The following is a 19864-nucleotide window of genomic DNA, read 5'->3' on the forward strand; positions in this document are numbered from 1 at the left end:
AGCGGATAAGTTGCAGCAGGAGCACAATTTAGTCCAGTGGTATTTGACGGTGTTCAAATACGCCATCTTCGTTTTTGTAGATTAACTGGCACGTAAAAGAACTCCTGCGGAACAATATTCTGACATCTCAGCGTCAGTGAAATCCGCAAAAGTACTCAGTGTGGCGTAAAACCAATAAAATTATTATTAAAACGATAATCACCCCCATCATTAATCCAGGGTCTTAAATTCACGATAACTGCTGAAGTTGTTCAAACAGCATCGCAAATTGAAATTTTTTTTGCAAGTATCCTTTTCCTTCATGATTTAATAGATAGTTGAATCTGAGGGTTACCATAAATTTATGAGTATGTGATAGGTACAAGGATGGGTATGATAATAATATATAAACAGATAAAAAATTGCACATAGTAAAGTCCCATGAAACATTTTATCGCGAGTTAGAACCTACGACCTTACAGTTACAAGGCAATATATCTATCTGATCCCTATAACCATGATGTCATACTGCCAATACACGACGACCAGATTCGAGCATAAAATCTCGCGGACGAAAGGAGACGCGTCCTCTCCACATATGCAACATAAATACTCGTGATTTAGTATTGCGGGAAATGTAAATTGCCCGGCCCAGCAGGTAGGCTCTGTGACCAACGATACTATCTATTTAAATGAACCACCGCACACAAGCCTGCAACTTGCATCTTCTGAGCACGTGTATGGGGGCTACCACTGAAAGGTGTAGCAGAGTTTCTGCCACTGTACAAATCAACTTCGATGGGTAGCTCCAAACAGATTGTATTTTCTACATACATACAAACAGGGCCGTATCAGCACATTCTTGGGTCCTATTAGGTAACAGAATTTTCATATCCCAATCACACGTAATAATAATAATAATAAGAAGAAGAAGAAGAAGAAGAAGAAGAAGGCAATCTCAAGGAAAGCTAAACTCAGGTAGTATATGACAGTGATCAAACCCGAGTGTCTGTACGCAAGTGAATGACAGGAAAGGCTGGACTGATAGAAGCAGAGAAGTAGGAGCGCAAGATCCTTCGCAAAATAATGGGTCCTAAGATACCAGATAGACAGTACAGACTCCGAGGAAGAGAAGAGCTATACAGGGATACTGAACCGCTGACGGAGTCAAATAAGGAAATGGCGACTGAAGTTCTACGGACATCTGTTCAGTATGGATGCAACCAGACTAACGAAGCAGATTTTTAATGTGTTGGACAACAGATCTAACGTCTGGGATATGTGGCTCAAGGAAGTAAGGAAGGACCTCAAGTGCATGGGACTGAATCAGGAGGACATCTCTAGACGATCAATATACAGATCAGTGATCAACAACTTGAAGGGCTTCCACGAGGAGCAAAAGGAGAACAGCGGCTGGACAGCAGAGAGAAGACAAACGACCAGAGAAAGAGTGCAACGTTTTTGGGCTGCGAAAAAAAAAAAAAAAAAGCTTCATGAAATGCCTCATAGTTACTTGACGTGGTCTCTAATGGCCAGTATCCAGTATTCGGGAGATAGTGGGTTCGAACTCCACTATCGGCAGCCCTGAAGATGGTTTCCGTGGTTTCCCATTTTCACACCAGTCAAATGCTGGGGCTGTACCTTAATTAAGACACCGGACGCTTCCTTCCAACTCCTAGCCCTTTCCTATCCCATCGTCGCCATAAAACCTATTTGTGTCGAAGCGACGTAAAGCAGCTTGCGAAATAATAATAATAATAATAATAATAATAATAATAATAATAATAATAATAATAATAATAATAATAATAATAATAATAATAATAATAATAATAATAATAATTGTACCGGGCGGTACACCTCCGCTCCGCTAATTCAAACATTGCGCCAGTTGAAACTCCTCTACTGGAGGAAGCCTGAACGTTAACTATAGTGTTAATTCTCAAGTTTCTCAGAAGATGTCCCTACTTGTAAATTTTGAAGTGTTCTGAACTGTGTCGTTTTCGATGTATTTTTGTTTTCCCTGTAGTAAGAAGTATGAACATTCTCTTCTAGATGGCACTACTGAAGGACTACAATTGTGCACCCTAGTGCGAAGTGAAAGAACTGGTTTTTTTGGAGAAATTTTGTGTTCATAAGTTTGTTCTTTGTTAAGTTTCTTTCAGTCATTGTTTAGGTTGGCTGGATAACCCTTTTCTTTCCGCCAGTTTTGAATTCGACCAATGAGTAATTTTTATAATTAATTTTCCACCAATCCTAGATGTCTTCTTCAGTTTTGACTTGTAATCTTTTGGCCGTCCAATAAAAGCTTGTGGGCGGGTGTTCTTATTCTTGAAAGGTCTCGAATGTTCCGCGAGGGTATATAAACTGCTGATTTTCGGGTCTCTGCGCCACTTCAGTAACATCTATCATAGTGTAAATTATGTAGCAGGGTATTGCTTGCTATTTGCTTTACGTCGCACCGACGCAGATAGGTCTTATGCGGACGATGGGACAGGAAAGGCCTAGGGATGGGAAGGAAGCGGCCGTGGCCTTAATTAAGGTACAGCCCCAGCATTTTCTTGGTGTGAATGTGGGGAACCACGGAAAGCCATCGTCAGGGCTGCCGACAGTGGGGTTCGAACCCACTATCTCCCGGAGGGGAGCTCACAGCTGCACGCCCTTAACCGCATGGCCAACTCGCCCGGTGTATACTGCACCCTTTGTCGGTAGAGCTGCGGTTCCTCTTGATATATGCTGTCTCCGGCTGCTAGAAAAAATATACTTACCGCATCGTAGAGATTCCTTCTCGGGTGTGCTCAGTTCCTGGTCGCCTGTGGGTTGGTGCATAGGGGTTGTCTAACTAAGGATAACCAGCAAATAGTCTAAAATAACCACCATGACACGGACTGATTATGTAATAAATAAACTTTATTGACAAAGCAAGAATTTAGTAAGTATGCACAAGGCTTGAATCAAAGCTCCAATCAAGTTTAGTGTCACTGTTGAAAATGCAATATAAGAATACCTGCAATTAATCATGACTAATCTGAATGTGATCAATAAATTAATTGATTAATAGAATAATTAATTGAAAATGATCCAAATAAAATTGTCAACAAATATAAGTGATATGAGTCGTTGACCAAAATGCAACCTCAAGCACACCAAAATAGTGCGTTTAACAATAATATCACAATAAAATGTCATTTACTGATTCAACTAGATCGATATAATATGTTGTGTTTACGATAGATATCATAGTGTAATAAACAAGAACTTTACTAACGTATTATGCATTATAGTTAAGCTTGCATGTAATCTAGAACATTCCAACATTCCTAGGAGTACAATCTCCAAACTCTATGTCAATTATTTAACATTAAATATACTCCTTGAAAAACCTGAGGATAGATGTAACACAAATAAACCGCTGTGCAGCGTGACGTAATCATACTTATGAACTCTGCAAATTTAATTTCTAAACCCTGGATCTTACTGAACTTTAAAAAGATAAAACCTCATCTTTTAACATACTGAAAAACATGCAAAATTTGTGCATCAAGGCAAGTATTACTATCCGGACCAATTTATGGCAATTAATCATCAAAATCTATTACATCGCTTCCTAATAAAATACAATTTAATTTACGACAAACATTCGTTCAGTAAGTCCTACAAATCTGTTGTGTCGTGTTTCGTGACGTAATAACACGAACCTAACACATCCTGTACTTATGTTACACGAACTGCCGTACTATTTACAAATGAGTGAACAAATCACCTATCACACTAATGGACTTAAAATTACGTAAACTAATAATATTACCTTGTAGTCACAGAGAATAATCTAGCTTACACATCAATAAAATATCCTCGTCAGGGTTGAGAGATGATCAACGTACGAGTCCACGTGATATTTACATTTCTTATACCGCTGCTTATTCATGCACGCACTCATAATCGTAAATGAATTTAACATAATATGATGTAGATTGCATCGTCACCGACAAACATGTTATCTTGCCCAGAGTCCTGCAATTTCAATTCTCTGGTTAAGAATATTGATTCACCATGTCCAATAATTAGTTTCATGGCTCCCCTACTCTATTCATTACAAAAAAAAAAAACAAGGAGTAATTAAAATTAAATCAACTCAAAATCAACTCACAACCACATTACGAAAAATGAGATTCCACAAACTCCTATTTAAAACCAATGTTCAAAACACATATTATAATGCGATGTTGGCATATAAAATGGGATTTAACTATCCTCATGAGTACTATTGCAGACTTAACCTGCTATCTTTACCTATACTTATCGAGTGCAATATGCTATGCCATGTCGCCACATTTATAAATTCGTCGTGATAATAGATATAACAAATTCATTTTCATTTCACGGGGCATCTGGTCCTCCCGCTCATTTTCATACCTCGGCTTCACATTGCCGGCACATATATACACATTGTGATATCAAGCTGTCAGAGCTTGCATATCGCTCCGTGTATTAAGCTCAATGGCTTGACTACTAACTCTCAGCTCCTCGGCTGACCATGATATTTATCCGGCTCAACGCCTCATTATCATTCCCTCATTTCTCACATACTGAGATAATTGCCCGTAGTGGCTTATCCATCATCACATAATTATCTTAACGCACATATACTGTCGTCTGGGCCTAATGACATAACATATTTTGACGCGTGGGCCTAAATTCACCACGATTAATCTTCCAATGATCACTTCCCAAATTAATGCCTCTATCAGACTACAATAAAATTCAATTACATTCTCAAAATCAAATCTGAACAGTTAACTAAGCAAATCAAACTCCTCCTGTCCATGTAATCAGCATTCAGGAGAAATTTAGAATCAACTAATTAAAATGGTAGCAAAATACCCATAACAAAAAAAAATGAGTCTACTTTAATGTCAAAGAAAACTTCCGTCGGGTGACTTAGCGAATCAAATATCATACTCTGCCACTGCCAATAAGCATAATATTGACCTCAAATCTAGTTCAAATGTAGGCCTAAGCATTTAAACTAATTCGGTCCAATCCGACAATAACATCGACAAAAAAATTAATAATAATAATAAGAACAAGATAATTGAAATTAAACACAAACTACGTGCATAAATCAGCATTTTTACCTCTCCTCTGTGCTACACCAAGAATAAGAAATTACAATACCTAAACATCTACTTAGCAGCTCGCGTAACGCCTAAAGAAATAGTACAATCAGTGAAAGATTACATAAGATTATTGTTACTCACATTCTGCCATTAAGCTTCACCCCACAGGGGCATCCATCTGGTTGAAGTTAGAACATGTTGCAATACATAATGCACATCTTCACAAAATTGATGTATACCTCCATGGTATCAATTTCCTTGGGCACACGACACTTTTCTTGCAACTTCAGCGGCTTAAATACTAATAATTAAATACACTGACTGAAAACACATATAAAAAATTCACTTCTTTTTTTAACACCACGCCCGCTTCTCTGGACATTCCTGCGAGACGATTGTGTGAGTGTGGCCCTCGCTCCCTGAGTGAAAGTTATTTACACACTGGACTGCGGCCGGCGATAATCCCTCTGCAGCAAGTTTGTTGTCCTACTAGTTGTCAATGACCTGTGGAATTATCCATCCATTGACTCTACCACTACTGTTATTTCTTAATGGCTCCTGCTAGTAACACTTTCCGTACAGCCTATACTTGTACGAAAGAAGTTCCTTTGTTTACCCATTACTCTCAAAATATTACAAAGTAATATATGGCAAATAAAATTAGTGACTAATTGGCTTATCACTCAAATAGAATATCTCTATAACTCTGACTGCAATTACTCGTTCTAATACAAGACGGTGTCTTTGAATGCTTGGCTCAGTTGCCTTAAAGTTTACATTTCACAAATGTCGCCCAATGTTCAAAAGAGAGAAATTCGCTGACACGTCTGGTCTGTACGATCCTTGGTGAACAAGTGTCCCTTCCTCTTGGCGGCAGAGACCTGCTTCGATTTCTGGCGGACTGATATTTTCAGAATTTCCAGAGCGTCCTTTAATACACGCAGCTCGATGCGGACTGTCCTTATCATCTAAATTCATACTTAAACTGCTGGTGGTTCCATCACTACCCTGTGATCATCGAATTAATCGTACAATTATGCACAGTGTAGGTGGCGTTGGTGGGAATATTTCTTTTGTCGCACCGCCGGCTGTCGTACGGTTCCGGCGCGAACTTCAGGTACTCTCGTTCCCAGACATAACTTCTGCTAACTTAATATTTACTGCATATTAACAGGATTTAGCATAGACATACACTATGATCCCCAACCTAAAGTGTCACTCTGATAAACAAGTATTCAATTACTGTCCGATTCTATGAAGAAAACAAATACGAGGAAGCGCTACATTTGAATAATACAAATTCAGCTCCCTGATTGGTTGACCGGTTTCAAGCGGGTAACATTGGACTGTTCCTAGTTCACTTTCGTGGGGTGGTTGGAAGCTCTTTCTTGTCTTCAGATGGAAAACTACCACTCCTTGACCTCAATTTCAAAGTACCAACGCGTCTTCTCCCTCTTTGTGTGAAGATAATTGCTTTATTGCACCAAAACAAACCGTGCTCCGAAGTGCTCTGGCCGGCTTAAACATCTATTGTGATTTTTCTGCTTCCTGCCAGAGTGTGAGAACATATTCTCCACTGTGTGGAAAAATTACATTTTCAATATCAGTAGCAATATGTTGATATGATGTAATTAGGCTCAATTAATTGGGTGCAACTCCTCCCTTACTAAAAATAGAAATGTTCCGAAAGAACAAGAGGAAGATTTCTAGATCTATGTCATTCAATCTCAACTTGGTTACTAAACTGCAACCATAATTGAGCCTCAGCTCTGTACCTCGCTTAGTTAGTGAATTCTCTTCGTAGTTGCAAATTTTCTTCTTCTAGTTGTCTACGTTCCTCCTGTAACTCGGCGATAATTGTCTCCATGATTTCTCTCAGCTCCGTGGCCTCTTGCAGACATTCTGGGCAATCATCACGTCCATCTTCTTCTCGCTTCTCTCCGGATTCCGTGATTGGTAGGTCTCCGTCATTCGGTGACATTTCTTCCTCATCACAGCTCAGGTTGAATTGGTCCTCATCTTCATCTTCTTCTTCTTCTTCCTCCACTGCAGAAATTTCGTCATCATCCTCTTCCATGGGCCAATCTTCGTCAGCCGTCATCTCCTCTTCCGTAGATGAGTCCTCCTCCTCTTCACTCTGTGAATATTCTACCAGGTTCACTTGTGGAATTCCTCCGGGTGGTGGTCGATACAACTTTAAGCTTCGGGCATTAAAAGTCATCTCCTCTTGACCATCTAGGCTGATTATCCTGTATGCGTTATTGTGAAGTGATTCGGTTATTCTATACGGTCCCACATATAATGGTGCGAATTTAGCATAAAATTTCGCCTCCGGTGCAGATGAGACTGGACGACGTAAAAGAACGTATTCACCTACTCTAAGTGGGCGATGGAATCTCTTCCCTCTTAATCTTCTTTGTCGACGTTGCGCCTGTTGCTGCAAGTGTTCGGCAACCCTCCTTACACATACGTCAGGAGCTGGCCTAGCATCCGCTGGGCAATTAATAATTGCTGTCCACGGTCGAATAGGGTATTCATTTAAATGGGTGACTGAGGGTATAAATCCCGTAGCTTCGTGGATAGTATGGTTTATACAGTCCATGATGACTGGTAGCAATTGAACCCATTTACTGTGTTGATTCGGTATGTAAATTCTACAAAATTTAGAGATGACCTTCATTATTCTTTCCGAAGGATTACTTTGAGGATTACGAATTGAGCTCATGACATGCTTAATTTCGAGCTCCTGTAAAGCATCTCTGCATTGAGCTGATGTGAACTGAGTTCCATGATCAGTTAGCAAACTTTGTGGCTTACCCATGTTCGGTATAATGTTTCTGGTAAGACATCTTAGTACAAGCTTAGTGTTAGCCTTTTGGATCGGATATAGAGTCGTGTATTTCGAAAATACATCCATGGTCACTAAAACAAAACGGTTCCCACGGGTTGACTTCGGAATAGGGCCGAAAATATCCATTGAGAACAGCTTTTTAGGTTCTGTAGGCAATATAGGGATAGGTTCTTGTTTAATGAGATAAGGGTTCGCTTTTACTCGCTGGCATGTGTCACAAGTCACAACAGTGTCCCTCACTGACTCTCTTAAATTTCTCCAAGTAAAACTTTCTTGAATAGTGGCAACTACTTTGTCGATACCGCCATGTCCGGTAATTCGGTGTACATGCCAGATAATTTCGTTTTGAAGTTGAGATGGTATTACCACTCTCAATTTTGTGTGATCTCTATCAACATATTTAACGAGCAAATTATTAATGAATAAATATTCCTCAGCTTGCTTCTGGATGTCCCGGTAGTTTGGATCTCCCTGCTGAATTCTGTTCTGGAAAAAGTCGATCAGCTTGCTCAAAGAGTTATCTGCCTGCTGAAATTGATGTAATTGACTTAGGTGTCGTAAGACTTCATGATCATCCGGTACTAAATCGACATAATTTACATGTTCAAGTGGCTCGCTGGGGTTCCTACTTAAAATGTCAGCTACAATGTTATCCTTGCCAGGGCAATGTTCAATTGTAAAATTAAATTGCTGTACATACAGCGACCAGCGTGACACTCGTGGACTAGAAATTGCTGTTTTTAGCATAAATGTCAAGGCTTTATGGTCGGTCCGAATCTTTACTGGAAAACCATAAATGACCTTGTGCCAGTGTTGTAAGGCCTGTACTATCGCTAGCATTTCCAGTTCGGTAGTACTGTAGTTAACTTCATGCTTCCTCAGCTTACGGCTATAAAATGATATGAATTTCTTTAAGTGAGGCGGTTTATCATCCTCTTGATATAAAATTGCTCCAATTCCAACGTTGGATGCGTCAGTTTGTAGCACAAACGGTTGTTCGAAATCCGGGTATGACAATTTAATACTTCGTGCTAACAATTCTTTCGTCCGCTGAAATGCCATTTCTGTCTCTTTCGTCCACTTCCATTTGTTATTTTTGTGGAGCATATCTTGCAGTGGTGCCACTACCTCAGTATAGTTCATACAATGGTCCGAAAAGAAATTACAGAGACCCAAGAATTGTCGTATGTTCTTAACTCTTCTTGGCCTCGGAAAGTTCTGGATAGCTTCTATCTTTACAGGGTTGGGGCGTATTCCCTGGCCATCAATCACATGTCCTAAAAATAGAATCTCTGATTGGCAGAAATGGGATTTCTTTAAGTTAACCTTAAAGCCTGTGTCCATCAAATTTTTAAGTAACTTCTCCACATATTCTAAATTTTCCTCGAAATTTCTACTAGGAATAATAATATCATCAATAAAACGGGTCGTCACCTCCTTAACTTCGTCCGTAAGATTTCTATCTAGTGCACGGAGAAGAGCTGCCGTACTGTTGCGTATACCAAATGCGAGTCTATTGTAGGTATAAGTGTGCTGGTCAAATAGGAATCCTGTTAACAATCGGGATTTTTCCTCCAGCTGGATATGGTGGAATGAACTAGTAAGATCAACTCCGGTAAACATGCTCATGCCATTGAACCTCCTAATGACGTCCTTGACAGATGGTATTTGATCGTATTCTGGTATTAGTTTCTGATTGACCATTCTCGCATCAACACAAATGCGGAGCGATCCGTCTGTTTTGACTACAATCACTAAATTATTTAGAAAAGGGGTGACCCTTTTTGATATAATTCCGTTCTCTTCCATTTCCTTAATGACGCGTTTCACTTCCGAGTAATGCTTTTCTGGAATAGGATATGGCTTACATTTATATGGACGCCAATCTGTGACATTTAATGCGTACTTGAAATTAGGGATCAGACCAACCTTCGAGTCAAAAACAGTCTTATACTTCACCAACAGAGCTCGTAGCTTATCCTTTTGCTCTTTGGTTCCATTAAATTCGGCCACCTTGCTTGATATTAAACTCTCAATATCCTCGTCCATTTCAGCATTGAAAATATTGGCAAATATGCTCTCATTGTCTAAAATTTTCGCAATATCCTCGTTAATGGGTTCTTCCTGGTTATTCACACTCACATCCGTTTTACAATTTATTTCGGGGTTTAGACAAACATGATCATCCCCTTCCGGTTTTCGGAATTTGACTTGGTTGTTGGCCAGGTCAATCACAGCATTAGTGGCCCTCAAAAAGTCAGCTCCTAGAATTAGGTTGTGGTTGACCTTCGACATAATCACAAATGGGTGCATAAAAATAGAGTTTCCGATTTGCATTTCCAACAATGTTTGGGATTTGCATACTGTCGTTTTATCCGGAATAATCCCTCTTATTTTGACAGAAGATACAGGAATCTCGGGAAGTTTGTGACGTTCTTTTATATCTTCATACAGTGCTCTGGATATAATACTTATCGACGCTCCTGTGTCTGTGAGAGCTCTAATATTTGTGCCATACAACCTAACGTTTATGACCGGCAATTTCGGTATCTGTTTGGCCTCTCTTATTATAGGATCTTCCAAAAGATCTTGTGGCTGCACGACCCAGGAATCCACCTGCGCTACAACCCAATCACTCGAGTTGTCGGCCATTAGCACAAGCTCGTTCCGGTCGGATGGAGACATTGATATTACATTGGCGTTTTTTTTTTTTGCTGCCCGTGGCCATTCTGTGAGTATGGCTGGGCTTCCGGGTTCAAAGACTGCTGCCTGCGGTCAGCTTGGTTGCGCGTTCTCTGATACTCTATACTTTCTGCGCCTACTATGTCCGGATTGAGGTCCGTTTGATTAATGACCTCTCGCCAACGTTCCCTTTCTTGACGTTCTGAGTTCAAATCTTGGACATACCGTTTATTCTCCCTGTCACGATGATCCGGTTCTCTGTTACGATATCTGTACGATTGTTGCTGTTGATTTCTACCGTACCACCGTTGGTAAGGACGGTCACGGTTCCGATATCCGTACCTATTCCTGTCACGTCTGAGGTCTTGTCTAGGGTAACTCCTATTATATTCATAATTATTCCGCACTGGCCTCTCGTTACGGAATTCTGCATTGTTAAGCTGTTCCCTATTATCGGGCTTCCTGCGTGATATTGCTCCTGTATTCGGGCTAATCCTGTCCTGGTGACTATTGGTTTCCACGTTTTCGACTACAAACACTTTATGCTCGAGGTTCCGTGTTGGCCTAGGTGAATTTACACTGGTTGTGGCGTCTAACTGGCGTAAAATCTCTTCTGCGTCCTCCGGGGTTTGAACTTTCGAGGTAATTAACATCCTCTGAACCTCGACTGGAAATTGCTTAATGAGCACTTGGACAAGCTCACTCTGAGATGGAGGATTGTCTAGCTCCTGCAATTTAACCAACTGATCTAGGAAGTACCTACTAAATTGCGTAGGCTGAGTGCTCGTATACTTTTTGGAGTAAAGTTCTAACCGTAAACCCTGTTGTGTCCCTAAGTTCCAAAAACGATTGAGAAATGCCCTCTCAAAATCTTCAAATGTACTAAATGAAGTGCGAAAGCCTATGAACCATGTCTTAGGACTCGACTCTAAATATTTCTCAGTTATTCTTAATTTCTTTTCCTCCGGAATCTGCATTTCCTGAAAATAAGCCTTCAGATCTCTAAGGAACATTTTAGGGGTCACGGAATTAGTACCGTTAAACTTCCGTGGTTGCTCGTCGCTCAATTTTAATATATTGACGAGGTTTGAGTGCGCTACAATTGTTTGAACATTCTCTTTACGAACTGGCTGAGTGCTCGGGTCGACACTAATCCTTTCTGTTACCTGAGGTGTAACAACAGGTGCTGGTTGTTGAAATGCTGGCCCGTCCTTCCGCATACCAGCCTTTAGAATAGCCTGCTCTTCTGACATAAACTTAACCAATGTTGCCAGATTTTCCGTCTGAGTTTGCAGGTTATTGATTTCACCATTGACAACCTCTCGTACTTCGTCACGCATTAACTCGTCACTAATTTTAAGCTCCTTATCAATGGTACTGGCCATTTCAGTCTGCCAAGCAGTAATTTCCTCTCTCATTCCTACGAGTTGTTTAGTCACGTCTTCCTTGTTCGCGATTCTAGCCTCCTCCATAACTCTTAATCCTTGGTCGAACTTCTCTAGCCCTTCGTGAACTTCGTTAGCTATTGAGGTCAGATTCTTTTGCGTGTCTTCCTCTAATACATTCATTTGGTCTTGGACCATAAGAATATGTTCGGCCATTTTTTTACACTGTTCCTCGACCTGTTTCTTAGTGTCATCTATTTTGCTACTTAGTGACAACGTTACATCCCCTAGCTGTTTGATAAGTTGTTTATGTGCATGAGCCAAATTACTAAGCTCCTGCTTGGTTTCTTTCCTATTTTTATGACACTGTTCCAGTAGCTTTTCCTGATTTTCAGACAGTTCCCTACGCAGCTCCTCCTGGTTACGTGAAAACTCTGTTTGAATAACATCTAACTGTTTACTCAAGTTCTGGGTTAAAGTGTTCTGTGTGTCCTCCAATTGTTTATTTAAATTTAGAGTCAAAGTGTTCTGTGTCTCTTCCAATGATTTATTTAAGTTCTCCGTGAGTGTGTTCTGATCCGCCTTCATTTCACTCTGGACCGCGTCCACTTTACCATTTAGCATATTAATGCCCGTGATTAGCTGTTCCCACTGCTCATCAGTTACCACCATCGTAAACAAATATTCAAAATACTGGACCCCCCTTTTGCTAGGGCGAAACTTAATAGCTATTTACAACACAACACAACATTTCCTTACTTATCCTTACAATGGGATAAACAACGTTACTTTATCACATGACTACCATTATACAATCACACAACTGCACAGTGTTTATAACTACTAATTTACCCTTGGAATGTTCTAAATTGTCCGTCTGTCACGACCTAACCATTCTTACCATCATAAGGCGATAATCGAGCTCCACTTTGGGACGCCATTTTTATATGTACTCATCCATCCCCATGCACCCTTTGTCGGTAGAGCTGCGGTTCCTCTTGATATATGCTGTCTCCGGCTGCTAGAAAAAATATACTTACCGCATCGTAGAGATTCCTTCTCGGGTGTGCTCAGTTCCTGGTCGCCTGTGGGTTGGTGCATAGGGGTTGTCTAACTAAGGATAACCAGCAAATAGTCTAAAATAACCACCATGACACGGACTGATTATGTAATAAATAAACTTTATTGACAAAGCAAGAATTTAGTAAGTATGCACAAGGCTTGAATCAAAGCTCCAATCAAGTTTAGTGTCACTGTTGAAAATGCAATATAAGAATACCTGCAATTAATCATGACTAATCTGAATGTGATCAATAAATTAATTGATTAATAGAATAATTAATTGAAAATGATCCAAATAAAATTGTCAACAAATATAAGTGATATGAGTCGTTGACCAAAATGCAACCTCAAGCACACCAAAATAGTGCGTTTAACAATAATATCACAATAAAATGTCATTTACTGATTCAACTAGATCGATATAATATGTTGTGTTTACGATAGATATCATAGTGTAATAAACAAGAACTTTACTAACGTATTATGCATTATAGTTAAGCTTGCATGTAATCTAGAACATTCCAACATTCCTAGGAGTACAATCTCCAAACTCTATGTCAATTATTTAACATTAAATATACTCCTTGAAAAACCTGAGGATAGATGTAACACAAATAAACCGCTGTGCAGCGTGACGTAATCATACTTATGAACTCTGCAAATTTAATTTCTAAACCCTGGATCTTACTGAACTTTAAAAAGATAAAACCTCATCTTTTAACATACTGAAAAACATGCAAAATTTGTGCATCAAGGCAAGTATTACTATCCGGACCAATTTATGGCAATTAATCATCAAAATCTATTACATCGCTTCCTAATAAAATACAATTTAATTTACGACAAACATTCGTTCAGTAAGTCCTACAAATCTGTTGTGTCGTGTTTCGTGACGTAATAACACGAACCTAACACATCCTGTACTTATGTTACACGAACTGCCGTACTATTTACAAATGAGTGAACAAATCACCTATCACACTAATGGACTTAAAATTACGTAAACTAATAATATTACCTTGTAGTCACAGAGAATAATCTAGCTTACACATCAATAAAATATCCTCGTCAGGGTTGAGAGATGATCAACGTACGAGTCCACGTGATATTTACATTTCTTATACCGCTGCTTATTCATGCACGCACTCATAATCGTAAATGAATTTAACATAATATGATGTAGATTGCATCGTCACCGACAAACATGTTATCTTGCCCAGAGTCCTGCAATTTCAATTCTCTGGTTAAGAATATTGATTCACCATGTCCAATAATTAGTTTCATGGCTCCCCTACTCTATTCATTACAAAAAAAAAACAAGGAGTAATTAAAATTAAATCAACTCAAAATCAACTCACAACCACATTACGAAAAATGAGATTCCACAAACTCCTATTTAAAACCAATGTTCAAAACACATATTATAATGCGATGTTGGCATATAAAATGGGATTTAACTATCCTCATGAGTACTATTGCAGACTTAACCTGCTATCTTTACCTATACTTATCGAGTGCAATATGCTATGCCATGTCGCCACATTTATAAATTCGTCGTGATAATAGATATAACAAATTCATTTTCATTTCACGGGGCATCTGGTCCTCCCGCTCATTTTCATACCTCGGCTTCACATTGCCGGCACATATATACACATTGTGATATCAAGCTGTCAGAGCTTGCATATCGCTCCGTGTATTAAGCTCAATGGCTTGACTACTAACTCTCAGCTCCTCGGCTGACCATGATATTTATCCGGCTCAACGCCTCATTATCATTCCCTCATTTCTCACATACTGAGATAATTGCCCGTAGTGGCTTATCCATCATCACATAATTATCTTAACGCACATATACTGTCGTCTGGGCCTAATGACATAACATATTTTGACGCGTGGGCCTAAATTCACCACGATTAATCTTCCAATGATCACTTCCCAAATTAATGCCTCTATCAGACTACAATAAAATTCAATTACATTCTCAAAATCAAATCTGAACAGTTAACTAAGCAAATCAAACTCCTCCTGTCCATGTAATCAGCATTCAGGAGAAATTTAGAATCAACTAATTAAAATGGTAGCAAAATACCCATAACAAAAAAAAATGAGTCTACTTTAATGTCAAAGAAAACTTCCGTCGGGTGACTTAGCGAATCAAATATCATACTCTGCCACTGCCAATAAGCATAATATTGACCTCAAATCTAGTTCAAATGTAGGCCTAAGCATTTAAACTAATTCGGTCCAATCCGACAATAACATCGACAAAAAAATTAATAATAATAATAATAAGAACAAGATAATTGAAATTAAACACAAACTACGTGCATAAATCAGCATTTTTACCTCTCCTCTGTGCTACACCAAGAATAAGAAATTACAATACCTAAACATCTACTTAGCAGCTCGCGTAACGCCTAAAGAAATAGTACAATCAGTGAAAGATTACATAAGATTATTGTTACTCACATTCTGCCATTAAGCTTCACCCCACAGGGGCATCCATCTGGTTGAAGTTAGAACATGTTGCAATACATAATGCACATCTTCACAAAATTGATGTATACCTCCATGGTATCAATTTCCTTGGGCACACGACACTTTTCTTGCAACTTCAGCGGCTTAAATACTAATAATTAAATACACTGACTGAAAACACATATAAAAAATTCACTTCTTTTTTTAACACCACGCCCGCTTCTCTGGACATTCCTGCGAGACGATTGTGTGAGTGTGGCCCTCGCTCCCTGAGTGAAAGTTATTTACACACTGGACTGCGGCCGGCGATAATCCCTCTGCAGCAAGTTTGTTGTCCTACTAGTTGTCAATGACCTGTGGAATTATCCATCCATTGACTCTACCACTACTGTTATTTCTTAATGGCTCCTGCTAGTAACACTTTCCGTACAGCCTATACTTGTACGAAAGAAGTTCCTTTGTTTACCCATTACTCTCAAAATATTACAAAGTAATATATGGCAAATAAAATTAGTGACTAATTGGCTTATCACTCAAATAGAATATCTCTATAACTCTGACTGCAATTACTCGTTCTAATACAAGACGGTGTCTTTGAATGCTTGGCTCAGTTGCCTTAAAGTTTACATTTCACAAATGTCGCCCAATGTTCAAAAGAGAGAAATTCGCTGACACGTCTGGTCTGTACGATCCTTGGTGAACAAGTGTCCCTTCCTCTTGGCGGCAGAGACCTGCTTCGATTTCTGGCGGACTGATATTTTCAGAATTTCCAGAGCGTCCTTTAATACACGCAGCTCGATGCGGACTGTCCTTATCATCTAAATTCATACTTAAACTGCTGGTGGTTCCATCACTACCCTGTGATCATCGAATTAATCGTACAATTATGCACAGTGTAGGTGGCGTTGGTGGGAATATTTCTTTTGTCGCACCGCCGGCTGTCGTACGGTTCCGGCGCGAACTTCAGGTACTCTCGTTCCCAGACATAACTTCTGCTAACTTAATATTTACTGCATATTAACAGGATTTAGCATAGACATACACTATGATCCCCAACCTAAAGTGTCACTCTGATAAACAAGTATTCAATTACTGTCCGATTCTATGAAGAAAACAAATACGAGGAAGCGCTACATTTGAATAATACAAATTCAGCTCCCTGATTGGTTGACCGGTTTCAAGCGGGTAACATTGGACTGTTCCTAGTTCACTTTCGTGGGGTGGTTGGAAGCTCTTTCTTGTCTTCAGATGGAAAACTACCACTCCTTGACCTCAATTTCAAAGTACCAACGCGTCTTCTCCCTCTTTGTGTGAAGATAATTGCTTTATTGCACCAAAACAAACCGTGCTCCGAAGTGCTCTGGCCGGCTTAAACATCTATTGTGATTTTTCTGCTTCCTGCCAGAGTGTGAGAACATATTCTCCACTGTGTGGAAAAATTACATTTTCAATATCAGTAGCAATATGTTGATATGATGTAATTAGGCTCAATTAATTGGGTGCAATACCTAAATTAGACCACGGCCACTTCCTCCCCACCCCTACGCCTTTCCTATCTCATCGTCGTCATAAGAGCTATCTCTGTCGTTGCGACGTAAAGCAAACTGTAAATAAAAAAATAAAAACAGACAACAGTGAAAGTGATCGAGTTGTGAGCAGTACTAGTAATACCTACCGGGCGAGTTGGCCGTGCGGTTAGGGTCGCGCAGCTGTGAGCTTTGCATCCGGGAGATAGTGGGTTCGAACCCCACTGTCGGCAGCCCAGAAGATGGTTTTCCGTGGTTTACCATTTTCACACCAGGCAAATGCTGGGGTTGTACCTTAATTAAGGCCACGGCCGCTTCCTTCCCTCTCCCAGGCCTTTCCTGTCCCATCGTCCGCATAAGACCTATCTGTGTCGGTGCGACGTAAAGCAAATAGCAAGCAATACCATTCTTTACGCAGCCACTACCTGTTACATATGTGAAACTGTTGCTCATGGGGTCGGTTTATGTGCACATTTCTTTGGGCTCAGCATATTGATATGTAATAGTACCTTCTTGATCACTAAGAAAGCAACGGGAAACTATCTCACTGCTCATTTCCCTGATAAACCACTTCATTGACGCCTAGACTGTGAATGCCAGCTGATGGTTTAGCTATTCAGTATTAACTAGCCTTCCGGCTGAGGACTTAACACACAAACTTAAAACAAACGCTTGATGCAGCTCTAAAAATATCAAAGTTCTAGCTGCACAGATTTCAGGTATTTTTCTTATTCTTCATGTGCTGTCTCCTCTAAGAACATTGGCAGTCATCGAAGCAACCCGGTCCTTAGATTTAACAGTGCTGACTAGTTCACAGGAGCAACAGTTAAACCACATTTTAAGGTTCTCCAATCAATAAGTTCGTCTTCTTCCGCAGCTTCTTCCTTTTTTTCTTCCATCAATTTTCCCTTGTATGACTTCTCACAGAAGATAATGACACACTCGTCTCATTATACAGCTTACGATTTTAACTGTATTAGAGTTTTTAATTCACAAATCACATGCATTATCTCAAGGGTTGTGACTCTCCCTGTGTATGTCTTGAGATACGTAAGGACATAAACGTGACAATGTGAACGTTAATTCTTTGAAGTACCAGAAAATGTTAAAAAAGACAAGAAGATTGTACTTCATATAGGAACGTTTTGAAATGGAATTAACACAATTTCAGGGGGAATTAAACTGAAAGAAGTTGGTAAATAAACTAGTTCCAGTTCTCTGCGATGAACTTAATTCCCCATCGCTACTGTATGAGAGGCTGTTAAGCGCGCATAACGCTTCTCGAAGCAGTTCTTAGGTCCTAGCAGTTTGTCTTGCGAGGAATGAACACGTCAGCTTGCGATAATGGCAGCTAGCTGTCAGCACTTAGTAGACGATATATTCTCCAAGACAGTGTCTTAACTGTGCAGCGCAATCCTTTCTCGCCTGGAATATCTGGATCATTGGGACAACAGCCAAGTGAAATGCAAAACATAAACATACCTTCTTCTACGACTTTCAATAATCCTGTTCTACAGTAAGTAAGGAAAGGCAGAGAAAATAAATAACAACTATCGTGTTCTCCGTTTATACCTGTGGATTCGAAAGTTGTTCCCTTGACCAATATATAGAGGAAAGAATGATTGTTTTCAAATGTTAGCGGTGATTACGGAGGGGGGGGGGGTGGCGGCGGTGGGAGCAGTTGCCCCCTCCCCCACATTTTTCGAGAAAATATTATATTTTGATTCCATTTTAGCTGGCTGAAACTAGGAATTATCAACAAAAGAAATGTTTACAATCCCTGTTGTCTTATCAGTTAATTCTCTCCTTTATTTTTCTTTAAAGATTGTCCTGCTTCATGGCTAAATGGTTAGCGTGCTGGCCTTTGGTCACAGGGGTCCCGGGTTCGATTTCGGGCAGGGTCGAGATTTTTAACCATCATTGGTTAATTTCGCTGGCACGGGGGCTGGGTGTATGTGTCGTCTTCATCATCATTTTATCCTGATCGCCAAGCGCAGGTCGCCTACGGGAATCTAATCAAAAGACCTGCACCTGGCGAGCCGAACATGTCCTCGGACACTCCCGGCTCTAAAAGCCATACGCTGTTTCATTTTTTTTTAAATCATTAACAAAATTATCAGTGGAAATACGCACAAAATGTCGTTCGTCGGGGCTAACCGATTCGTATAGCGCCACAGCAAGCAGTGGAGACTTTGCATGTGCTGTGAGGAAGGGTAGCAGGGGTATATTTTTGCCAAGGTCATGGACATTGAGGTATGATTCACCCTCTTGCCGCACGCATTCGTCAGTCTGGTAGTGTCTGTTAGTTTCTTAGTGTGTAGTCAAATACTAAATGATTGTTTTATTGCATATTGTATTGAATCAAAATCTCCAAAAGCTATTATTACCGCACTTTATTGGTAAAATGTCAACCTTTACCTGTCTGTCGAAATTCGCTCAGAGAGCATAAAAGCCTTACCTTTTCGTAGCTTTTCTTTTTCGTTTTTAATGTATACCCCCCCCCCTCCCCGTCCGCTATATTCCACAAACCCGGATTATGTTTGTTGTCTGTATATTATTTTCTCTGCCCCCGCACTTGTAATCCTCAATCGCCGCCACTGACGTTGAGAGCAGAGAATTTCTAATCACGAAGCAAATGGAAGTACTGCTATGTTGTTGTTGCCAGTGGCTTTACGTCGCACCGACACAGAGAGGTCTTATGGCGACGATGGGATAGAAAAGGCCTAGGAGTGGAAGGAAGTGGCCGTAACCTTAATTAAGGTACAGCCCCAGCATTTG

Source organism: Anabrus simplex, chromosome 4 (assembly GCF_040414725.1).
Source record: "Anabrus simplex isolate iqAnaSimp1 chromosome 4, ASM4041472v1, whole genome shotgun sequence".
Taxonomy (NCBI): domain Eukaryota; kingdom Metazoa; phylum Arthropoda; class Insecta; order Orthoptera; family Tettigoniidae; genus Anabrus; species Anabrus simplex.